The sequence below is a fragment of the Electrona antarctica genome (genome assembly GCF_951216825.1).
Source record: "Electrona antarctica genome assembly, contig: scaffold_25, whole genome shotgun sequence".
Classification (NCBI taxonomy): domain Eukaryota; kingdom Metazoa; phylum Chordata; class Actinopteri; order Myctophiformes; family Myctophidae; genus Electrona; species Electrona antarctica.
Genome location: NW_027637034.1, coordinates 3,456,848 through 3,482,829, shown reverse-complemented (window position 1 = coordinate 3,482,829; position 25,982 = coordinate 3,456,848). Strand labels below are relative to the sequence as shown.

Here is a 25,982-nt window from a genome sequence, read left to right as displayed (position 1 = left end):
GTGGTGCGTCATAATGTGCCATCAGCCACAGTATAACAACAATATTGTTATAGCCAGTTATAGATTAGAAAGGTGCGCTCAGTAAAGTGTGAAGAGAGGTACTAGATTTTTCTCTCTGCAGTTATTTCTTTTTTGTCCCCCAAAGTTAAAGTTGTTAAAACGTTGGTGGTAGATACATAAAATAAAATGTGCTTGAAAACATGGCTTGATACTCAAATCACGGATCACTTTGAATGGGGAGCTTTCACAATGAAGCCTATTGTCTCCACTGGTTAAATTAAATGACTAGACTATACTCTCATGTGAACCTACTCCCCCTCTCATGTGCAGTGAATAGACAGGTTTCTGCTGTCTCTGACTCTCTCTGCCCTTTTTGGTTTCAGCCTAGCATTCAGTATTTTAGCTGTGACGATCAGCTCCGCCTCCTGAGATACTTCCGGGTCCTACTTTTGTGTCGCTTTTATGTCCCCATAGAGTTATACTGTGACGCTCCGTCGGACTAAATCTGAGACGAAAACAACCACGAAAGTCTAATTTTACCGCTTTCCTCGCAACAACAAAGCTGCGCTGCTCTCCCAAATCTGGCGGACAGGCTTTCTGCCCCACACGGAATACTATCGCCATTTTATTTAATTGTGTCAACTAAATCCTCATTAATGCAAACTAGATTCAACATACTCAAGCCTGCAAACATTCTAAATATGCCCCCAAAATATTTTACTGAGCAAATGGACTGTTACCACCTTCAATAATAATGATAATAATAGTCTTTATTGTCTCCACATCATATATTTTTTTGTCATGGACAAATTGTACAAAACATTAATAATTCTACTCGAGTTGGAAGCATTAAGACCCATTTTAACCCTCAATGGCTTCCTTTCTGAAAAATAACGTCATTGTAAAAAGATTCACGCGTTTAGATATTCTATTTACAATGAGATGCGGACGGGAGCTGGTGCCACTTGGACCCGGACGTAACGTAGCACTACAAAATGACGTCGGACTTAAATACTGAATTGTTTTAGACAAGGAATTAAAATGGACAATTGGAAACAACTATTATATGAAGGCAATACATTTTTTATAATAGAAATTACCACAAATCCATGACATCCATGGGAATGTCAATTCAATGCATAAATGCAATGTCACTTTGTCGCACCAAGTACAATCATTATAAAGTGAACAAGAACCAACCCAGTTAAATAATTAATGTTATGCATGGACTGCAGTTTAACATGACACTTATGCTTTATTTTGTACATTTGATATTGATGTGTCTTTTGATTATTGGTCTTTGTGCACTGTGATGATTCACTGTCACTGTATATTGTACTGACTGACTTGATGTGGATCAACTGATTGTAAACAGACTGATTATATAGTCATGTGTTCAAGACGGATCTGTCAGATATAGCGCCACCATTAGGTGGACTTTTGCAGAACACCAATTTTTGGAACAAAATGCCTCAAATCATTCAAGTCGTAAGAAGAAATGGCACCCTTTTCTCATTGGCCTATTATAGCGCCACCAGGAGGCCACAATCTGACCTGCCCTGGTGGAGACCTGTGCCCAGAGCGGCACTTTTACTAGTTGTATCTGTGTTGATGTGGACACACACACACACACACACACACACACACACACACACACACACACACACACACACACACACACACTGGTAAGGTAAAAGTAAAACTTCTTTGGTACTAAACCCAATATATATCTATTTATAAATGCACCATTTCTCTGTACTGTATGTCTGTCTGTACGTACGTGTGTACGGCTGTAATCCACGCAACTCGAGAACCCACCGACTTCAAATTCGACACACGTGTTCCACACCCCCACAGGGTGTCAAGTCGGTCGGACCCACGTTGTCCAGAACCACAAAAGGCCTCTGCCCGGGCTCTGGACGGCTCTGACACAACACACACTCCATCGCGTCTGTGTCTGGGGAGCATTCCGCGACAGTAAAAGTGTGCGCCTTTGTCTGGGGAGGATTGTGTATTTGTGTGTGATATTTTGTCATGCAGCGACATACCTTCACAGCTCCACTGTAAACGGCTGAGACACTCAAACAGTCTCAGATCACTAATGTGGAACCATGTCACTGTGTAATTGTTGTCAGGTTAGTGGGTGAAAAGAACACATCGAGTGACTGACAGCAAATCAAAACTAAACTGAAATTGCAAAGTCAAAATGAAATAAAAGAAAAAAACTGTACTTTCTAATATAGTGATCATTAGATCCCTACTGACTTTGTCATAATTAACGGATCAATCCAGCAGAGAGAAGGCCAGTCAGACTCATACATCATTAAACCGTGTGTGTGTGTGTGTGTGTGTGTGTGTGTGTGTGTGTGTGTGTGTGTGCGTGCGTGCGTGCGTGCGTGCGTGCGTGCGTGCGTGCGTGCGTGCGTGCGTGCGTGCGGGCCGCTTTAAGGGTAGTGCGAATGGTGCGGCCGCACAGGGCCTCGCGCATGCGAGGCCTCGCGCTAGGCAGTGTTTTGTTTTAAGAAACAATAATCGCCTCGCAGCCCGTTCCGTCGCAGTTGATTTTTCACCTATTTAAGCTGCGGTCGGCTTGGAGCCGCCCCCCAGGGGGGCCTCCGACGGCCGCGCGTCGCCTCCTCCTCCCAACCGGCGTCACTTATTCAGCCTCCCGTTAAGCAACGCCCGGCCGTCCGGTCGTGGGGCCCCCTGTTGTCCCCCTTTGCGCTGCGCAGTGCCGTGCTAGCTTGCGCTGCAGAATTAGAGCAGATCTACAAGCTCACAATGCGTTGCAGCGCGACGCGTTGTGAGCTTGGAGATCGGCCGCGCCACCGCGCATGTTAGATGTTCCTTGCATGCCTGTACAATACATGTTTTTGTTTGTAGCAGCATGTTTCGAGTTGTTATAACCAGTGCTGCTAGTGAATATCACTGCCAAATATCACTAGAAAACCAATCCAGCACAAAAAGTAGTTTTATATTTTATTATTGACATTATTAAATGTCAATTTTTTTGAGGGGTCAAGGAGGTCGGGTTGAGGGGTCAAGTACCCCCTTTGACCCCTTGTGGCGCCGGGCCTGTGTATGCAGAAGGGTAAAAAAGCAGCATAGCACATGGATTCTGAGATGTGCACACCATAGCCTATTAAGATCTTAATAACCAATATAACATTTTAACTCTGTTGCTTTTCTGTGCTAATGTAAAAGAGTCAAAGACTGAACTCTCTAACGCAAGGCTTGGAAGTCCGTTGAGGCTGTGTGTGTGTGTGTGTGTGTGTGTGTGTGTGTGTGTGTGTGTGTGTGTGTGTGTGTGTGTGTGTGTGTGTGTGTGTGTGTGTGTGTGTGTGTGTTCACGGCTCATTAAAGAACGTGTGCGATGCGCGTTCGCCACGTTGGCAATGTTTACAACAACTGGACGAGTGGAGTTGGACCCAGTCAATGCATTAGGCTCGGCTGCCTATAGGTGGCTAACAACAAAGTTTGCCAGATGATTAGTCACTCTTGTGCGTGGGGTCTGCGTCAGTCGGAGATATTAAATAATTAAATGACCGCGTCCGGTTGTTTGACAATGACAGACAGATGGAGCAGCAGCAGGTAGGAAACAGGTCGCTAGTAGGCCTACTGCAGTATGAATCGGTCCGTAACGCGAACGTATAACGGCGTGAGATATGAGAGAGAGAGAGAGAGAGAATAGAGGTATCTATTTTATCCCCTTTATTCTGACCATGTTGATGGTGAGAACTACTTGTTGTATTTCCTACTCAAGTAGGCTTAATAAATCACTATATATTGCACTATATATATATATATATATATATATATATATATATACCCTATATATATATATATACCCTATATATATATATATAGGGTTTGAAGTCACTGCGGTGCATCCAGCTTTGTCCCCTCCGGGATGCAGAGAGAAGCTGGGTCGTTTAGTTGAAAGTGGACACGGTTTTACCAGCTAAGCTAACCACAAGTCTATTAATGCCTCAAGAGAGAGGATGGAGGTGTAAGAAGAGAAACAATAACGGATAGAGAACCAAGAAGACAGATGCAGAAAGATGAGAGTGTGGAAAAGAGTAGAAACACATGAGTGGCTCAACGTGCCACGGACGAGTCAATTAGCGTATAGGACCCAAGTGCAGGACGAGAGGCAGAGACAGGCCAATTCTAAGTGGCCAACATTAAGGCATTGCCTATCCATCCATCTTCAACCGCTTATCCGTAGTCGGGTCGCGGGGACAACAGCTCCACCAGAGAGCTCCAGACTTCCCTCTCCAGAGCAACATTAGTGACTTCCTCCCGGGGGATCCCGAGACGTTCCAAGGCCAATGCGTCGATGTAATCCCTCCATATGCACCTCATTTGACACTGGGGAGAGAAACGCACGCACGCACGCACGCACGCACGCACGCACGCACGCACGCACGCACGCACGCAAACACACACACACACGCACACACACACACACACACACACACACACACACACACACACACACACACACACACACACACACACACACGCATACACACATGTGTACACACACACACACACACACACACACACACACTGTTTAATGATGCATGGCCTGCATTCTCTCTGCTGCATTGATCTGTTAATTATGACAAAACCAGTAGGGGTCTAATGATCACTAGAAAATACTGTTCCTGAAGAACATGTGGGCTCTGTTGTGATAGTAGCAAGTATGCAGAACTTAAATAATGTTGGCATAAGTATAAAGCTTAGAGTTTCAGTGATCTTAAACAAAACCCTGTTTTCTGCCCCACGAAGGGAGGGGCTGGAAGGAGCACAAGTTCAAGTTCGCCCCTTCGTTGTGGTCTAAAACTATAGGGCGAAAGTCCCTCCCTTCGTGGGCAAAAGTCCCTCCCTTTGTAAGGCAGAAAACTGTGTCGCATCTGACACCGTTTAATGTGGAGCTGTGAAGGAGAGTGGTTGCACTTGCACATATTTGACATTTATTCATGATATGTCACTGCATGACAAAATATCACATCTGACAAATACATAAACAAACTCTTAATTTGCAATATAGATAAAGAGAATCCCGGACTCAAAATGAAAACAAACAAGGAGAACATTATTGAACTCACTCATGGTCCAATCATTCCCATATTCTTTCATCCCAACGAGTCATCTCATTCTCTCTCAATCTTATAATAATGCTGAACCAACAAATGAGAACTGCTTCACCACTGCTATGGAAGTCACATACAGTAGGCTGCCTTTTCGCAAGGGGGGGGGGGGTCAGAAGCGCAGCCTCTTATGTGACATGAGACAATTAGGAAACAAAAACTGAGAGACAACAGAATGCAGGCATAACTAGTTGGACTTTACTTTCAGAAGGCAAAAAGGTACACCTCACAGAACGAAAAACAACGAAACACATACTCGAGCAGGAACACAACAGTAAGTCATGCATTCACAGTGATGATACAATAGTCCGGCCAAGCCTTAAACAAGAGCAGTCCTCTAAATACCCTCCAGTCATTAGGGCAACCGGCCTGCAGCTGGGAACTCCAGGTGGAAACCAGTCTCTCAATCAAGAGGGGTGAGTAGAAGATAGGGGAATGCAGGGGCAGGGGCAGAGCCCCAGATCGTGACACCTGAGGCGTCTAGGTGGCGCAGCCCACCACTGTGGAGACTGTGATTTGAACACTCTGCAGGGCCTTGAAGCGACATGGCTAGACATGCACTCTTCTTTGCCGGTTGGCAGCTGGGTGGGTTGGGTCATCTTTACATTAGCGACTCCTTAAGCTTTTCGTGGGGTTCGGAACTTGGAAAGAGAGCATTTGAGTTAATTAGAGCCAATTAAGCCAATTAGCCAATTAAGCCAATTAATTAATTAACTCAATTTTTTTGTTTTGAGTTAATTAATTAATTAATTTCCATTTTACCGTCCTGTGGATGTATTTTTGGCCAGACCTACCAACTATTACTATTACTAAATTAGTAATAGTCTCATTACCATGGAAAAACAATGGGAAAAATGTGTTAATTACTTTCTCTATTGGTCAGTGATATACTGTAGTATTCTCTATTTCCAAACTTTGTGTAATAATGATCAAATGAAACAGACAAGGCACACAAAAAACTTAACTTAAAAACAAACTTAACTTAAAAAAAAACTTAAACAAAAAATTAAAAAAAAAAAAACCCTAAAAAAGAAGCACGCACGCACACATACACACACTAAAAAAAACTTGAAAAAACATTTAATTTAAAAAACCTTAAAAAGTACGTAATTTATTCTAATTGTTGTTATTGCAATTTACGAGCTGCGTTCGCTTCCCGCGTTTGCGCGTCTTACTTGTGGTAATGAGATCCCTATAATCCACAAATCCAAGGCTGGAAATAATATACAGTAAGTAGTAGTAGTAGCTTACTACTTAGGCCTACTAGCTTTTATGTTGACATAGTAGTAGGACTCAGTCAGACAACAACAACAACCACTGTAAGTCTGTACCACTAGTACCAGGTCCAGAGCACTGCAGAAAATAAATCTACAATGTGGAATAAAGCTGCTTCTTCTTTTTTTACAACAACCAGAGTGCTATTGTGCAAAAGTAATGTTATTGTTGCTGTTGCTAAGTCTGAGGGTACAGTGGACTGAGTAGGTAGGCCTACACCATGGAACAAAACAAAGTGTTCTATCATTGATCAATAATAATAATATATCAATCAATAATTTATATATCTGGCATCTCATGCTCCCAAATCCACTATCCACTTAATCCAGTATGTTGAACAACCACCACGAAACAGTTACCACCACCAGGCAGCAGTGTGTATATTGTGTTTACATTTCTTTAATCTTACTTGTTGACGGTACTTCTTCAGACGACAACTGGCTGGGGGGGGGGGGGGGAAGCCTGCCAAATATTTCGGTTAGTTTGTGACATTTTTCCCCTTTCTCACGTTCAGCGCCACCTTTCCGCTTTCTCTTGTTTGGATCCATGTCGATAATTATATTTGTTGATTTTATCGCATCGCCTGTCTCTTCTCCTCCACTCCTCTCTCTCCCCCACACACAGACTGAGACCACGCTGTAATGTTGTTGTGTGGGTCCGGTGTGGGTACCAAATCGGCTCGGGTGCCAGATCTGCTCGGGGTCCTTCCTTAGAGTCGCGCAGGAGATCTACGTCATCACGTATCGCCTTACGCACGCACGGGTGATTGGCTTAGACCGTTTCGTGGGAAATGTATGCGGAAACACGTTTATTCGTATATTGCAGTCAGTAAGATAGACAGACTTATATTTTAAATATGCTTTTCGAGGAAATAAAGTTCTATATTGGTCCTGCTTCATCATACCACCCTAGCACATTGAGCCACAAGAACCCAGAGAGCAGAAAGGCTGTCATTAGGAAGGCATCCAAGAGCTACACAGTGGAAGGTAAGTCACACAACGTGATTTTAACATTACGACTCGATCGATACTGAAGTTAGTCTCCAAGTAAGACCAAGTAAGTAAGTGAGTAAAGTGTATTTTAAATGTATTTATTTAACAGAGACCTGGTCCATGTGTGTCTGTTGCCTTGGCTCCATTGTGGAAAGGTTTAGATTTCATTAGAAACAAAACAAGACCTCATATACAAGAAGAAATACTTTTAAGAGATGTCTCTACTCACATACTTAGCTGTGAGCTGTAGGGCAAAGGACAGTATTAAACATTGTGTGTGTGTGTGTGTGTGTGTGTGTGTGTGTGTGTGTGTGTGTGTGTGTGTGTGTGTGTGTGTGTGTGTGTGCGCACACATACTGTACATACATATGGCTGTGGATTTATATAGCGCCTTTATCCAGGGCGCTTTACATAGATTTGCATTACATTCACCATTCACATTCACACACCTTTACATAGATTGTCCATTACATTCACCCATTCACATACATTCATACACCGATGGTGGCAGAAACCATGCAAGGCACCAACCTGCACATCAGGAGCAATTAGGGGTTCAGTGTCTTGCTCAAGGACACTTTGACACTAGCCGCAATTTGCAACTCTAGATTTTTTTATAATGGGATGAATCTAGAGTTGCAATACCCTCCATTGACTCCCCACTCATCATTTTGCGTTTGCGATCTGCTTGTCTTAAACGACGTTAAACTCACCAACATTGCAGCTGTAGTCCAAGCTTGAATTATTCTCTTTCAATCTGCAAAGCTTGTTTTTCATAAAAATCCCCCGTAGACATGTTATGAGCTACTTTCTGTCAAGAAGAAGAAATGTTGGAGTTTGGAAGCGCTCGTTTGTATTAAGGGGTTGCGCTGCTGCCTCCTGCATTATGTGCAAATGCGAAACAGATGCATGCAGGGACGTTCAGTGACTTACGACGAGCGCTTCCAAACTCCAGCACTTAGAAAAATAATCACTTGCACATAATTTCTTGACAGAAAGTAGCTCATAACATGTCTACGGGGGATTTTTATGAAAAACAAGCTTTGCAGATTGAAAGAGAATAATTCAAGCTTGGACTACAGCTGCAATGTTGGTGAGTTTAACGTTGTTTAAGACAAGCAGATCGCAAACGCAAAATGATGAGTGGGGAGTCAATGGAGGGTATTGCAACTCTAGATTCATCCCATTATAAAAAAATCTAGAGTTGCAAATTGCGGCTACTTTGACACTAACTCTGGGGGAGCCCAAGTTCGAACTGGCAACCTTTCCAGCCACTCTACCCCTGAGCCACTGCTGCCGCAGGAAAAGAAAATGGGATTTTTAATCAAGTGGAACCCATACAAATTGGTCTGTGACACACAAATGGGTCCCCTATCCATTGGTGTTTGTCTTGCTGCTATTTCTGCATATCAGACGAAGACTGGGTCTGGGTGTTAGGCATTAGGCTTAGGCTTCACCACTATTCTGCTCCTGCTGTGACTTAAGGACAGTGGCATCAGGTTAGTAGTAGTAATACTAGTTGTCACGGGGCAACCTGTGCCCTATAGTCACTAAAAGACCCCACAGTGTAAAACTGACATGACAAACACACTGCACAGCTGTTGTTTCCATTAATTGACTGTCATCAAGCTGGCCTGGAGGTGTGGCTGTAGCAGCCAGGGATGTTTGTTGCCTTTAATGGTATCTGTGTTGCCTAATTCTGTTATTGTTTTGGGATTTATTTGATGCCTTGAAATACATTCAGAGTCTAGTTGATTATGCCAATAACTAATCATTGTGGGTGGGTCTCACTTGGTATATAAGGGAGGCTGGAAATGTTGGGAAACATTAAATATGAAACATCTACATTCTTGGACTTATGAACTGTTCTTTGGAGCCTTGACCACTCGGCCAACTGTTACACTAGTTATTATACACAACACAACACAAAGTGTAAATGGTTATTAGTTCTCTATGAGGTTTTGTCTATATTCCTTCTAAGTACTATATGTAATGTATGATGTATTCCACCAATTTGCAACATTTAAAGGCCATTTGATTGCTTTTAGTCATAATGTAACCCATGTCGTTATTGTACATACACTAAATGTTGTGTTTTTCTACTTCATCAGATGACAAGTTGTATTACCGACGTCAGGGGAAACTCTGCCACCCCATTCGACTGGTGTTGTTCACCAAAGAGGAGGTAGCCACGGTCTTAAAGGAGTGCCACGACAACCTCGCCACCGGAGGTCATCCAGGACTGAAGAGAACCATAGAGAAGGTCACGATGTCCTACCACTGGGAAAACTTGCGCGAGGATGTAAAACAATGGGTGAGAGATTTATGTTATGCTTCTGGAAAAAATTAAGTTTCTTTATTCATTGTAGTTTTAATGCCCCTTAGATCAGATGCCTTGTTAATTCTCCTGAGTCCTCACATAATTGCTCCACATATAACAAGTACTTGTTAAGAAATTACTCTAATACCCTGTTTTAAAGGTTGATGAGTGTCCACGCTGTCAGCGCCATAACAAAATTAAGACCCTCGCACCTGTCCTCCATCCGATCGATGTCAAGGAACCATGGAGTGTCCTTGGGGTGGATCTGATCGGTCCGCTTCCCACAACATCAAAGGGAAAGAGGTATTATTATATTCTGTGAATTGTTGTTGTAACCCTCCTTTGAAGGAACAGTTCACCCAAAAAGTATGTCATCTTGTCGTTCGAGTAGATGATGACAGTATTTTCAACTTTGCGTGAACTGTTCCTTTTTAAAGTAAATGTTTTTTGTTTTTGTTTTTTGATTTAGTTTTTAAAGCAAGGAAAAAGTGACAGTCAGGAATGTAGCATATATTTACATGTGTATATATGATTTATTGTGTCACAGATTCATTCTGACAGCCACGGATCTCTTCACCAAGTGGGTTGTGGCAAAATCCCTGTACACAAAAACGGCCCCCGAGGTGTCCAGGAAGATTATCAACATCCTAATGGACTTCGGACTTGTACAGCGGATAATCACCGACCAAGGACGTGAATTTGTAAATGAGGTAAATATTTAAAGAAGTGTATGTGTGACACTGACTGATCAAATCACGCATATATGTCAATGTTGTTTGTATAATGAATATGTCTCCAGCTCAACCGTGGTGTTTTTGAGGTCCTTGGGGTGAAACACTGTGTCACATCAGCCTACCATCCCCAGGCCAATGGACAGGATGAGCGTACGAATAAAAACATCAAGGACGCTCTCTCTAAGTACTGTGGGGAAGACCATGACTGGGATGTCCATATAAGGGGGATTGTGGCTGCCATCAACACATCAAAACAGGTCATATTGTGTAACTACAGCAGATGGAAACTATATTTAACAGAGAGAAACTGTAAAATGCAATTGATTGTTCTCTTTTCTTTTTTTTAACACAGAGGTCAACCAAGCACACACCGTATTGTGCACTATTCGGGCGACACCCTCGAGTCCCTGGTGTGATTAATGCTACTACAGAACAATTGGATGATGACAACCCTGTTTCTGTTTGTGTGGATGATGTGACGGAGGATCACCTGGAGACCAAGGCCAAAGACATTGCAGATATGCATGCAAAGGTGATGGTGAAATGGCAATATGTTCTAGTTCTAGCAGCTTTGCTCTGATGCCTGGAAAAGGTCAGTTGGGCTCGGCTGGACATGATGTGTTCAAGTGTGGCTTGTAAACTGAAGGCTGTACCCCTAAATCCCCCACCCTGTGGAAAGTGACTTTAAAGTAAGAACTATACTATACCTGTGTGTCCGTGGATGGACCCTGCCACTACTGACCTTTGTTCTGAAGCCCTAGAAAGGAAGAAGATTTAAGTTAATTAATTATGAAAGTTTTAGTTGACTGTTTTGCTCTCTGAAAAGACAAATGCAAAGCTAAGAGAAAGTCCTAAGCTAAACCTACCTTTGTACCACTTACCTCCTCCGTTGTCCTGGTCCTCCTGGTCCCGGTCCGCTGGTCCTCCGTTGTCGCCCTATTCCCCCTGAAAGAAAAACTGCGTAGTTGCACTTACCTCTGAAAATTGACTGCATTTATTTTCCTGTAAGAGAAAAGTTTCTGTTAATAAACGGGCGCCATGTTAGGGCCTGTCCCTTGCTGTTGGTATCAATCCTCACAGCAGGCACTATGTTTTCTTCCCCGATGTTGCTTTTAGACAGCTCTGAATCTTTGTGATGTGCATATTATTATTATTATATATCTGAACTGCACAATGCCACATTTGATGCTAATGGAAACTACTATTATTTTTGTTTCCCCAGATCTACCACAACATAAAAATTGCCCAGGACAAGAAAATAATATGAGAAACGAAAAGGAAATAATGTCAAATCGATATCTTGTAAAGTTGGAGATGAGGTACTTAAAGCCAACAAAAGGAAGGAAGGCCGAAAAGGAGGGCGACTGGAGCCAAACTGGACTGGGCCCTACGTTGTCAACTGCATTACAGCAAAGGGTGTCGCAAGTCTGTCCAGCATCACGGGTACTCTGCTGAAACAAAAGACAAATGTCTGTCAGTTGAAGCCGTTCATCAGGCCTGATTTCAGAGGTACTGTTAATACAATCATAAATGGTAAAGACTATATACAGTATGTAGTTTCTGCATAATTCCATATTCTTCTCCACAGAGTCCATAGAGTCAGGAATAGACGGCACCATCCCTCAAGTGAATAGCTTCCAAGGTAAATATTAAAATGCAGTTTTGCCAGCAGCTGTGGTAGTAAGGAATATAGCCCAAATATTGAATTGCCTCTCCAAATGCATGTCCCTTTTCCTTCAATTAACAGTTGACTTGCTGCATGACCATTCGTACTGGTCTGGTGCAGACTGGTTCAGGGACATGCAACCATGTCAACAAATGCTGGTTGGTCGGAATATATCTACTGTATTCTCACTTGTGAATGTTAATTATTTTAATTTTACTATCTATTGTTTTTTTAACTGTTTTTCCAATCTGTTTTTCAGCTGAACTATGTACTTGATTCCTCCAAAAGGGATGAAGAGGTCGGGATGGCAATGTCTTCCTTCAGCGTGCTGACTTTAGAACATTGGGCTCTCCCTGATGGATGGAATCAAATGTAGGTATACAGGCTGTGGCGCTTTGCATTGCATTGTGTTCAAAATGAATGAACACACATTACTTACCTTTTTTCTTTCTCTATTGCAGATTGGAAATGCATGCCTCAACCTTGTGAGCGAAGCCGCTCAAAGACATGTGAGGTTTTATCCATAATCATTCAAAACAATACACTGTCATCCACTCCAGTTTAAGTATGGCTTTTGAGCGTCTGGGTGGTGCAAACTAACAGTTGTGTAATCTTCATGATTATGTAATGATGTCAATATAGGGCATGGATGTACACATTGTGGACCTCTATGCGGTACCGATGTGGAAGATCCAGTCTGTGGATCCTATTGCTGCTTTGCCCGTAAGTTTATTTTTCTGTGACAGTCTGTGTTTGAGATTGATGCATGCCGTAGTACTGCAAAATTCCTTGTTTGAAATGCTAGGATGACATCCTGTCCAAGCACTTAATCATCGTCCCTGCCTGGAGTCGACAGCCAGATCAAGCTGATCATTATTTGCTTTGTGTGAGTCTATTTCAAATCCTCTCAAAAGTCTTATCTTATCTCTAAATATTGAACAGAGTTTGTGCTGTGCATTTCTTTTCTTGTTCTAGGCAGTGTTTAATTTCATGTATATTGGAAATGGTTGACAGGTCCTGAAACCAGCAAAGAGAGAAGCTTCTCTTGCTGGACTCACTCACACCTGATGGCTTTAGTGATAGCTGTTACCTTGACATCTTTAGGTTCCGTAACACAGTAACATTCAGTTCAGCCCTGTTCTGTGGCTTGTTCAGCCCTGTTCTGTGGCTTGTTCAATATGGGAATTCAAAATGATTCATAGCATTCTAATGCTGCAAAACAGGTCATTGGTCCGGTATGACAAATTTACAAAACAGTTAATCCACAACTAAGACTGCAGCAGAATACTGTGAATTGTACAAGAGTGAAAGTCAAGCCTTGTTCAAAGGCTGTTTTAAACGTAAGCCTTGTTCTATGGCTGGAGTAATTTCATGTTTTCTTTAAGCCTTGTTCAAAGGCGGTTTTAAACGTAAGCCTTGTTCTATGGCTGAAGTCATTTCATCTTTTTGCCTTGTTCAAAGAGGGCGCCCGATGGCCAAGTGGTACAGGCGCATGCTTTGGCCTGACAGCGTGTCGCGTGTTCGAGTCCTGTTCATGAAGACCTTTGCTGCATGTCTCTGCCTCTCTCTCTCTCTCTCTCCTTCTCCTTCCTGTCCATCTTCACGTGATACTATCAAAGGCAGAAAAGCCAAAAAAGCCGTGTTCAAAGGCTGTTTAAGGGTTAATAGCAGCAGGCTACAGTTAAAACATACAATGATGTGACTGTGATGTCAGTATGGAAGTGTTCCCTATAGACCAATTATTTGTTTACAAACATTTGGACTGGGCGCACGGGTGACTGTTTCATGTAATAAATTCCCAACAGATCTCCAAACCTGTTGTTTTGGGTAACGCTGGTTTCAGTCCATTCAACCTTGTTCACTATTATCTTGTCCTTGTGGCTGTGTGTGTGCAATGTGGTTCATATAGCCTAAAAATGACCATTTACATTTAACCTGTTTATACATAGGATATTTGAAGATGGGTGCATTGTGTATTGTGAGCTATTTACAAAAAAAGTGTTTAGATTTGGGAATAATGTAAAATGTTAACATAGACTTTCTTAACCGGACTAAGGGGAATCCTAAAGGTCTATTCATAGTTTTCGGTGATGAGGTGACCACCGCTCTCACCGAAAGCTACAACATGACGTTGTTTTGAACGGCGGTGAAGAGAAAACCACCGCTCTCCCCAGCCCTTCTCTCTGTTTTTACTCACCACCGAAATAATGTGATTGGTCTAGAAGTTGTTATGGTGTGCTGTTATAGTCAATTGAAATGAGAGCTCAGCTCGCAAAACAACCACGGAGCAAAAGCCGGGCAGTGCTGTCCTCCTGGCCATGACGAGTGTGTGTGTGTGTGTGTGTGTGTGTGTGGGGGGGGGGGGGGGGGGGGGGGGGGGGGGGTTTGACGGCTGCAATTCGAAACTGGCCCCCGTAAAATCTGAATCGCCCCACACCGTATTTTGAATAAAATTCTATTTCGTTTTAGTCACATTTTAGTCATCTGAAATGTTTTAGTTTTAGTCTAGTTAAATATCATAAGATTTTAATCGACTTATACGTGCCATTGTGCTGAAAACGCGTTGTGGGCTTGTAGATTATTTTTTTGGAGGGAGACGCCACACCCACGCATAAAATGACTTGTCTTATTACTTCTACTGGATCTCTTATACAGTACCCCATAACATTTTTGTCTATAGTTTTTATTTGTTGTCAAAATAGTTAGTTTTTGTCAGTGAAAAAGGTAGTTGACATTTTTAGTCAACATTAATTAATACAGCTGCACCTGGAGAAAATATGGAAATATGGTAGAGGGCCATGCCAAACGGTGAGGATGCAAAGACCACAACCATTGGCTAGCCGCAATTTGCAACTCTAGATTTGTTTACAATGGGATGAATCTAGAGTTGCAATACCCTCCATTGACTCCCCACTCATCCAATTTGGTTTGTGATCTGCTTGTCTTAAACAATGTTAAACTCACCAACATTGCAGCTGTAGTCCAAGCTTGATTCATACAAATCCCCTGTAGACATGTTAGGAGCTACTTTCTGTCAAGAAATTCTGTGCAGGTGATTCTTTTTCTAAGTGCTGGAGTTTGGAAGCACTCGTCATAAGTCAATGAACGGCCCAGCCGCCCAGCGTACCACCTGTTTCGAATTTGCACATAATGCAGGAGGCAGCAGCGTGACCCGTTAACACAAACGAGTGCTTCCAAACTGCAACACTTAGAAAAAGAATCACCTACAGAGGATGTCTTGACAGAAAGTAGCTCATAACATGTCTACGGGGGATTTTTATGAAAAACAAGGCCAAAAGGGTGGCGCTATAGCACTCAATGAGTTTCTTGACTTTCTGTCAAGAAATGCCCTGCATTTGAAGTGTCAGAGTTTGGAAGTGCTTGTTTTCAATAACGCAACGTTTTGCTGCCTCCTGCATTATGTGACATTTAGAAACAGGTGGTACGCAGGACGGTTGAGTGATTTCCAACGAATGAAAAATAGCAGATCTACAAGCTCATAGTGGCGTGCTACGAGCTTGTAGGTCTGCTATTTTTGAAAAACCGAAGAACGACTGACATAGACACATAGCTTTTTCAGAAAACTGTCAGGATGTAGAAGATATTTTTAGAATCTGATCTCAGGTCAAAATGGGTTAATAGCATGGACGAAAACAGAGCCCAAAGTCTCCTCTGTGAGTGTGGCAATAAGTCTCCTCTTACCGTCCTTAAACTCTTCCGGTGAAGTCTGCATCCTTCGAAATCCAATAATCCATGCAGAAAAATCCATACATCCACAAATGGAAATAAAGTTCTCTTTATCCAGTGGTGTGTATATATCCAATAATACAAAAAAAAATACCTAAGAAGACTGCGCACGCACCTGGTAAGAATGTACAGAGAGACATTGAGACGAATTGGAGTTGTGTTCGGCTTCATCCTCGCTTCAAATATCCAATAATACCCAAATACGAATATAAGTAAGTAGCCTTGCCAAGCCATGAGGCCTATAGACACAAGTACACCCCCTGGACATGACACTAGTATGTCCCCAATCCAACCCTTGATGCTGAGTGTCAAGCAGGGAGGCACTGGGTCCCATTTTTACAGTCTTTGGTATGACCCGGCCAGGGATTGAACCCCGACCTCCCAGTCTCAGGGCGGACACTCTAACCACAAGTTCACTGAGCTGGTAAATATATACGAAATATAGCAAGACTTTATTGGGGAAGAATTCCTCTATAGCTTCCTTCTCTGTTGTTCACCTCCACCTTGGAGACACCTTGGAGTCACACACACACTCCACAGGTGGTGCCAATCACTCAATCAAGCTATAGGCAGTGTTGATTTTGACAGAATGTTTTTGGTTTTAGTTTTAGTCACAGTGTCTTGAGTAGTTTTAATTGAATTAGTCACATTTTAGTCACCTGGAATGTTTTACTGTTGGTCTAGTTTTAGTCGACTACATGGGGCGGCGGTGGCTCAGGGGTTGAGTGGCTGGATGGCAACCGTAAGGTTGCCAGTTTGAACCCGGGCTCCCCCAAAGTTACTGTCGAAGTGTCTTTGAGCAAGACACTGAAACCCTAATTGTCTCAACCAGGCCGAAGGCATGGGGAGAGAGTATGTTTTGCACTCCGTCCGTGTGTGTGTGTCCGTCCGTCCGTCCGTCCGTCCGTCCTTCCGTCCGTCCGTTACCAGCTAATCTCCGGCACCGTTAACCCGGTCGATGCCAAACTTTGCACACACACTCCCTGGATGCCAACGATGAACCTCTGCCCCGCATTTTCCAGAACGGCCAGTTATAGCGCCACCATGAGGCAGCTTTTCACATTTTTGACCTAAAACTGCACATCTGCGTGAAACGTTGCATGCACACTCCCTAGAGGCCAAGGACAAACCTTTGACCTGCATTTTCCGCATCTGCCTTTTATAGCGCCACCAAGAGGTCGACCTTTGTAAAACACATTTTTTGATATTACTCCTCCAGATTCTGTCCAAAAATCTCACAAATCGTTACACAGTATCTCTATGGTCATGTGCTCAAGTCGGATCTGTCCGATATTTCATATTCCATCCTAATTGGCTATAATTGGCTTTCACAGTTTGCAAGATTGCCTAGTTTTGAACAAAAGCCTCAAATCATGAACGCAGCATGCAATTTACGTGAAATCTTTCACACATTTGCTTACTAGGCTGAGGAATATATCCCACCCTTTTCACATTGGCCTGTTATAGCGCCACCAACAGGTTGATTTTTGCAAAACACATTTTTGGAACAAAATGCCTCAAATCATCCAATTGCCATCAAAGGCTGTTTAGATTACTCCTAAACATTTTGCCAAACATCTCACACAGTCCTATCCTCCTGGTGGAGACCTGTGCCCAGAAGGGCACTTTTTCTAGTTGCTCCTGATGTGCTGGTTGGTGCCTTGCATGGTTTCCGCTGCCATCAGTGCGTGAATGGGTGAATGTAATGCACAATCTCTGTAAAGCACCTTGGATAAAGGCGCTATATAAATGCACCATTTAAAATTATATTTATTTACCATTTTAGTCTACTAAATCTACAGTCGATGTAGTCGACTCAAATGTGTTTTGGTGGGCCTTGATGCCGTATACGTCGTAATGGCTGATTTTACTCTTGCTGAAAATAGCAGATCTGCAAGCTCACAACGCGTCGCAAGCTTGCAGATTTGCTATTTTCAGCATGCAAAAGTGTAAGTGTAAAATTACTTGTGTCTTTTACTTATTGTCTCCACCAGGCCGAAGGCATGGGGAGAGAGTATGTTTTGCACTCCGTCCGTGTGTGCGTGAGTGCGTGTGTCCGTCCGTCCTTCCTTCCGTCCGTCCGTTACCAGCTAATCTCCGGCACCGTTGGCCCGATCCATGCCAAACTTTGCACACACACTCCCTGGATGACAACGACGAACCTCTGCCCCAAATATTCCTCAATGACCTGTTATAGCGCCACCATGAGGCCGACTTAGGCAAAACACATTACTGTACATTACTCGTACAAATTTTATACATACATCACACAATTCGGTATACACTATCTCCATAGTCATGTGATCAACACCATTTCCCATCTTCTATCCTGATTGGCTAAGATTGGCTTCCAAAGCTCACATGATTGGTCCGTTTCGAACAAAATGCTACAAATCACAAACGCAGTGTGCAATTTCTGTGAAATTATGCACGCACATTTCCACTAGGCCGAGGATGACATGCCACTCATTTTTTTCCAAATCAGCCTCATGGTGGCGCTATAACAGGGCAATTCCTGTTTTTACCTATAACTGCATCGATCTGTATACAACTTATGTATGCTCACTCTGTATACAACTTATGTATTCTCACTCACTAGAGGCCATGGAAAAACATTTTCCCTGCATCCCTCCATCTGCCGGTTATAGCGCCACCATGAGGCCGATTTCTGGAAAACACATTGTTTATGTTAGTCGCACAGATTTCATCCAAATCTCACGCAAATCGGTACACGTGATCTCTGTAGTCATGTGATCAAGACGAGTCTGTGGAGTGGCCCGTTTTGTACAAAATGCTGTACATGTCCTGCTCATCCAGAATTCTATCCTCAGAGATGCTATGAGTGATCTGGCTCTGCATTTCCTCAACAAAATGAAGAAAGTTGTTGCAAAAAACAAACCAAAAAACATCCTCCTAAACATTTTGCCAAACATCACACACTCCTATCCTCCTGGTGGAGACCTGGAGGGCACTTTTTCTAGTACTGGATCTATTTTCCACTAGTACCTTCCAAACATTTTAGTCTAGTTTTTATTTGTTGATGAAATTGTCAATATATTTTGTCTTAGTTTTAGTGATCGTAGCTTAAAGATTTCGTTTATAGTTTTTACTCAGTGAAAAAGAACACTAAACATATTTTTTATTTCGTTACACCATCACTAAACACGTGTAGGCCTATATTTTACCCAATGTAAAATATTCCATAAACAAATATTTCTCATCAAGATATATTGAAGTACAGCAATACATGGCAACTACATATAGTCATATGAAAGCAGGGATTCATAGCTTCAAATGGACATACTGGTTGTTCAGTTTGACCCACCAGTTTTGGAGATGTGGCTTATAGCGTAATGTCTTGCAGAGAAACAGCGAGTTGAGAAAACAGGCCTGAAAGGTTCACTTCTGTGGTCTCTAAAATTACACCTAGCTACATGTTTATGCATTTATTTCATATTTACATGTCTTCTGTGGTCTCTAACATTACACCTAGCTACATGTTTAAGCATTTATTTCATACTTACATGTCTTCTGCGCCCCTCCCCCTCACACAACACAATGTTGGGTCAAACCATGTGACCTCCATTGGAAATGCATTGGGCCGCTGGGCGGCCATGACACAACACCCAACGAGCACAGAGAATTGCATTAACCGTGTGAGTGCACCCTACGTCAGACAGCTGAGGCCGGATTATATCACGTGTAGTTGTAGTAAAGCAATATTTGTCTCTGCTGTATTGGAGTATAATTGCCCCCCCATGAAATCTTTTTTTAGTTTTTCCCCAAAATGAGTTAATATCACAGGCAGACTCTTCACATACATGTCTGAAATAAGTGTCAGAGCTGAAATCGAAATGTAAATGTGAAATAAATGCTTAAACATGTAGCTAGGTGTAATGTTAGAGTCCACAGAAGACATGCAAATATGAAATAAATGCTTAAACATGTAGCTAGGTGTAATGTTAGAGACCACATAAGTGGACCTTTCAGGCCTGTTTTCTCAACTCGCTGTTTCTCTGCAAGACATTACTCTATAAGCCATATCTCCAAAACTGGTGGGTCAAAAAAATATGTCCATTTGAAGCTATGATTCCCTGCTTTCATATGACACTCAGTCAAAATGTGTCACAAATATTAAAGAAGAGTAGTTCAAGTTGCCATGTATTGCTGTACTTCAATATATCTTGATGAGAAATATTTTTTTATGGAATATTTTACATTGGGTAAAATATACACGTGTTTCGTGATGGTGTAACAAAAAAAATCTTTAGTGTTCTTTTTCACTGAGGAAAACTATAAACGGAATATTTAAGCTACGATCACTAAAACTAAGACAAAATATATTGACAATTTCATCAACAAATAAAAACTAGACTAAAATGTGGAACTAGTGGAAAAGAGATCCAGTATAAGTAAAAGACAAGTCATTTTACACTTGATTGCATGCTGAAAATAGCAGATATGCAAGCTCGCGACGCGTTGTGAGCTTGCAGATCTGCTATTTTCAGCAAGTGTAAAATCAGCCATTACGACGTACGGCATCAAGGCCCGCCAAAACACATTTGAGTCGACTACATCGACTGTAGATTTAGTAGACTAAAATCTTATGATATGTAGTCGACTAAAACTATAGACCAACCGTAAAACATTCCAGGTGACTAAAATGTGACTAATTAAATCAAAACTACTCAAGACACTGTGACTAAAACTAAAACCAAAATTTGCTGTCAAAATCAACACTGCCTAGGGTTCAAGGTTCAAGATTCAAGGTTTCTTTATTTTGTCTCCCAAGGGAGAAATTTGTCTTGGACCCCAAGGACCCGCCCTGCAGCATACAGATACCTCATAACCTTCGACCCCTACCCTGTCTGCCCTCTGCAAAGACTCTGTTAAGGAGTGTGATTGACAGAGGGACAAAGGAATGCTTGTACCTATTATTATATTTGCACGCATGGACCTCGTACCTCATACCTGATGGCATTAGCCGATACTCTGGGTATAGTACATGGGAGGGGTCGGACACAATTTTCTTAACCTGTCCAATGGTGGCCTGCTCAAAGATGACCTGGGGGGTGATCGGAGGTGCCTATAGCTTGATTGAGTGATTGGCACCACCTGTGGAGTGTGTGTGTGACTCTGGCAGGCCAAGGTGGAGGTGAACAACACAGAGAAGGAAGCTAGAGGAATTCTTCCCCAATAACGTCTTGCTATATTCGTATTTGGGTATTATTGGATATTTGAAGCGAGGATGAAGCCGAGCACAACTCCAATTCGTCTCAATGTCTCTCTGTACATTCTTACCGGGTGCGTGCGCGGTCTTCTTAGGTTTTTTTTTTTTTTGTATTATTGGATATATACACCACTGGATAAAGAGAACTTTATTTCCATTTGTGGATTTATGGATTTTCCTGCATGGATTATTGGATTATTGGATTTCGAAGGATGCAGACTTCACCGGAAGAGTTTAAGGACGGTAAGAGGAGTGTGCTTTACGTAGGGTCTCTGTGCTTATTGCCACACTCACAGAGGAGACTTTGGGCTCTGTTTTCGTCCATGCTATAGAGGGTATGCGCATGCTTAACAGCTTCCGCGCCATTGCCGACGATTAAAGTCAATTGAAGCTTAATTTTGATACTGGCGCTTAACGCCATTGCCGACGGCCTTCGGCAATTGAGCTTTTATAGCGCGTTCGATTGCTCGAGCCAAAATGCTACTCACGTTAGCCGGTTAGCTAGCTGTGTTGTTAGCACAGCATTGGATCGCCCATCTTAGATCGTCGTCGCCATAAGCATCCATTCTATCCATTTCTTTCAATCGCCTGTAACTCCTATTCCTTGTCCCAGATGGCATTTTTGGTCAAAACAGCGTTTCTTTGACGGCACAGAGCTGACAATCTAGAGCTCTCCGGAGCTCCGGCCTGGATTCACATTGTAAACAAGGCCCATCCAGCTGTGTGAAAACTCCTAACGTAGGACTACCGGTTGTGGACCGGAAATGGCGGCTTTTCAAAATAAGAGCTCAAATTAAAAAAATGCTGGCGTGAATTAGATCCTAATTTTTCAATAAATGATAGCGGTCTAAGTGTTAAAGTGAATGGCACATCGAGTGGCAAATCGAGTGGCAAAGCAACATGCAAAGTGAGTTTAACATTGTTTATCTTTGTTTATTGCAATCAGACAGGACTTTTCTGTATGGATGTATGGGCTGTCAAGGCCAGAAAGTAGTTTTTTGCCACACAGTAGGCATTCCTGCATAACTTCCGGGTTTGATGATGATGTCACACGCATACCCTCTATTAACCCATTTTGACCTGAGATCAGATTCTAAAAATGTCTTCTACATCCTGACAGTTTTCTGAAAAAGCTATGTTTCTATGTCAGTGGCTCTTCGATTTTTCAAAAATAGCAGACCTACAAGCTCGTAGCACGCCATGAGCTTGTAGATCTGCTATTTTTCAATAGCTAAAGCATATAACATAATGCTAACACCAAAAGGGGTTCCCGACCAAAATGGGTTTTAAAGCCCTATTTTTGAAAAACATTTATGAATAGCTAAAATAGCCAATCTACAAGCTCACAACGTGTCGATGTAGATTGGCTGTTTTAAAGGGATGTTTCACTTTCATTGAGTCATTTTATCGTCGACTCAGGCTTATTATTAGCCCCTTTCGGAACCCTCCGTAGAGCTTTTCTGAAATTTGGACCTCGCTTTACGTAGGGTCTCTGTGCTTTATGTAGGGTCTCTGTGCTTTATGTAGGGTCCCTGTGCTTTACGTAGGGTTCCTGTGCTTTACGTAGGGTCTCTGTGCTTTACGTAGGGTCTCTGTGCTTTACGTAGGGTCTCTGTGCTTTACGTAGGGTCCCTGTGCTTTACGTAGGGTCCCTGTGCTTTACGTAGGGTCCCTGTGCTTTACGTAGGGTCTCTGTGCTTTACGTAGGGTCTCTGTGCTTTACGTAGGGTCCCTGTGCTTTACGTAGGGTCCCTGTGCTTTACGTAGGGTCCCTGTGCTTTACGTTGGGTCTCTGTGCTTTACGTAGGGTCCCTGTGCTTTACGTAGGGTCCCTGTGCTTTACGTAGGGTCTCTGTGCTTTACATAGGGTCTCTGTGCTTTACGTAGGGTCCCTGTGCTTTACGTAGGGTCTCTGTGCTTTACGTAGGGTCTCTGTGCTTTACGTAGGGTCTCTGTGCTTTACGTAGGGTCCCTGTGCTTTACGTAGGGTCTCTGTGCTTTACGTAGGGTCTCTGTGCTTTACGTAGGGTCTCTGTGCTTTACGTAGGGTCCCTGTGCTTTACGTAGGGTCTCTGTGCTTTACGTAGGGTCTCTGTGCTTTACGTAGGGTCTCTGTGCTTTACGTAGGGTCCCTGTGCTTTACGTAGGGTCTCTGTGCTTTACGTAGGGTCTCTGTGCTTTACGTAGGGTCTCTGTGCTTTACGTAGGGTCTCTGTGCTTTACGTAGGGTCTCTGTGCTTTACGTAGGGTCCCTGTGCTTTACGTAGGGTCTCTGTGCTTTACGTAGGGTCTCTGTGCTTTACGTAGGGTCCCTGTGCTTTACGTAGGGTCTCTGTGCTTTACGTAGGGTCTCTGTGCTTTATGTAGGGTCCCTGTGCTTTACGTAGGGTCCCTGTGCTTTACGTAGGGTCCCTGTGCTTTACGTAGGGTCCCTGTGCTTTACGTAGGGTCTCTGTGCTTTACGTAGGGTCTCTGTGCTTTATGTAGGGTCCCTGTGCTTTACGTAGGGTCCCTGTGCTTTACGTAGGGTCCCTGTGCTTTACGTAGGGTCCCTGTGCTTTACGTAGGGTCTCTGTGCTTTACGTAGGGTCTCTGTGCTTTACGTAGGGTCTCTGTGCTTTACGTAGGGTCCCTGTGCTTTACGTAGGGTCTCTGTGCTTTACGTAGGGTCTCTGTGCTTTACGTAGGGTCTCTGTGCTTTATGTAGGGTCCCTGTGCTTTACGTAGGGTCCCTGTGCTTTACGTAGGGTCTCTGTGCTTTACGTAGGGTCCCTGTGCTTTACGTAAGGTCCCTGTGCTTTACGTAGGGTCTCTGTGCTTTACGTAGGGTCCCTGTGCTTTACGTAGGGTCTCTGTGCTTTACGTAGGGTCCCTGTGCTTTACGTATGGTCTCTGTGCTTTACGTAGGGTCTCTGTGCTTTACGTAGGGTCTCTGTGCTTTATGTAGGGTCCCTGTGCTTTACGTAGGGTCCCTGTGCTTTACGTAGGGTCTCTGTGCTTTACGTAGGGTCCCTGTGCTTTACGTAGGGTCTCTGTGCTTTACGTAGGGACCCTGTGCTTTACGTAGGGACCCTGTGCTTTACGTAGGGTCTCTGTGCTTTACGTAGGGTCCCTGTGCTTTACGTAGGGTCCCTGTGCTTTACGTAGGGTCTCTGTGCTTTACGTAGGGTCCCTGTGCTTTACGTAGGGTCTCTGTGCTTTACGTAGGGTCCCTGTGCTTTACGTAGGGTCCCTGTGCTTTACGTAGGGTCTCTGTGCTTTACGTAGGGTCCCTGTGCTTTACGTAGGGTCCCTGTGCTTTACGTAGGGTCCCTGTGCTTTACGTAGGGTCTCTGTGCTTTACGTAGGGTCTCTGTGCTTTACGTAGGGTCTCTGTGCTTTACGTAGGGTCCCTGTGCTTTACGTAGGGTCTCTGTGCTTGCTTTACGTAGGGTCCCTGTGCTTTACGTAGGGTCTCTGTGCTTTACGTAGGGTCCCTGTGCTTTACGTAGGGTCCCTGTGCTTTACGTAGGGTCTCTGTGCTTTACGTAGGGTCTCTGTGCTTTACGTAGGGTCCCTGTGCTTTACGTAGGGTCCCTGTGCTTTACGTAGGGTCCCTGTGCTTTACGTAGGGTCTCTGTGCTTTACGTAGGGTCCCTGTGCTTTACGTAGGGTCTCTGTGCTTTACGTAGGGTCTCTGTGCTTTACGTAGGGTCCCTGTGCTTTACGTAGGGTCTCTGTGCTTTACGTAGGGTCTCTGTGCTTTATGTAGGGTCCCTGTGCTTTACGTAGGGACCCTGTGCTTTACGTAGGGTCTCTGTGCTTTACGTAGGGTCCCTGTGCTTTACGTAGGGTCTCTGTGCTTTACGTAGGGTCTCTGTGCTTTACGTAGGGTCCCTGTGCTTTACGTAGGGTCTCTGTGCTTTACGTAGGGTCCCTGTGCTTTACGTAGGGTCCCTGTGCTTTACGTAGGGTCCCTGTGCTTTACGTAGGGTCCCTGTGCTTTACGTAGGGTCTCTGTGCTTTACGTAGGGTCCCTGTGCTTTACGTAGGGTCCCTGTGCTTTACGTAGGGTCCCTGTGCTTTACGTAGGGTCCCTGTGCTTTACGTAGGGTCCCTGTGCTTTACGTAGGGTCCCTGTGCTTTACGTAGGGTCCCTGTGCTTTACGTAGGGTCTCTGTGCTTTACGTAGGGTCTCTGTGCTTTACGTAGGGTCCCTGTGCTTTACGTAGGGACCCTGTGCTTTACGTAGGGTCCCTGTGCTTTACGTAGGGTCTCTGTGCTTTACGTAGGGTCCCTGTGCTTTACGTAGGGTTCCTGTGCTTTACGTAGGGTCCCTGTGCTTTACGTAGGGTCCCTGTGCTTTACGTAGGGTCCCTGTGCTTTACGTAGGGTTCCTGTGCTTTACGTAGGGTCTCTGTGCTTTACGTAGGGTCTCTGTGCTTTACGTAGGGTCTCTGTGCTTTACGTAGGGTCTCTGTGCTTTACGTAGGGTCCCTGTGCTTTACGTAGGGTCTCTGTGCTTTACGTAGGGTCCCTGTGCTTTACGTAGGGTCCCTGTGCTTTACGTAGGGACCCTGTGCTTTACGTAGGGACCCTGTGCTTTACGTAGGGTCTCTGTGCTTTACGTAGGGTCTCTGTGCTTTACGTAGGGACCCTGTGATTTACGTAGGGACCCTGTGCTTTACGTAGGGACCCTGTGCTTTACGTAGGGTCTCTGTGCTTTACGTAGGGTCCCTGTGCTTTACGTAGGGTCCATGTGCTTTACGTAGGGTCTCTGTGCTTTACGTAGGGTCCCTGTGCATTTCTTCCACGCTCTATGGTAGGCAGATGTACATACCCTCCGTTCAGGCCGTGCTGCGGCCTGGTGGTGGTGGTGAGAT

General features: G+C 43.7%; 1 long non-coding RNA gene across 1 annotated transcript; it reads left to right on the top strand.

Annotated features, from left to right (window-relative positions):
* The first annotated feature begins 10,323 nt into the window (after positions 1-10,323).
* Positions 10,324-10,962, top strand: LOC306919492. The gene is made up of 3 exons (XR_013789557.1): positions 10,324-10,453; positions 10,543-10,734; positions 10,830-10,962. It is a non-coding gene; the product is annotated as an uncharacterized lncRNA (long non-coding RNA).
* Positions 10,963-25,982: the final 15,020 nt, after the last annotated feature.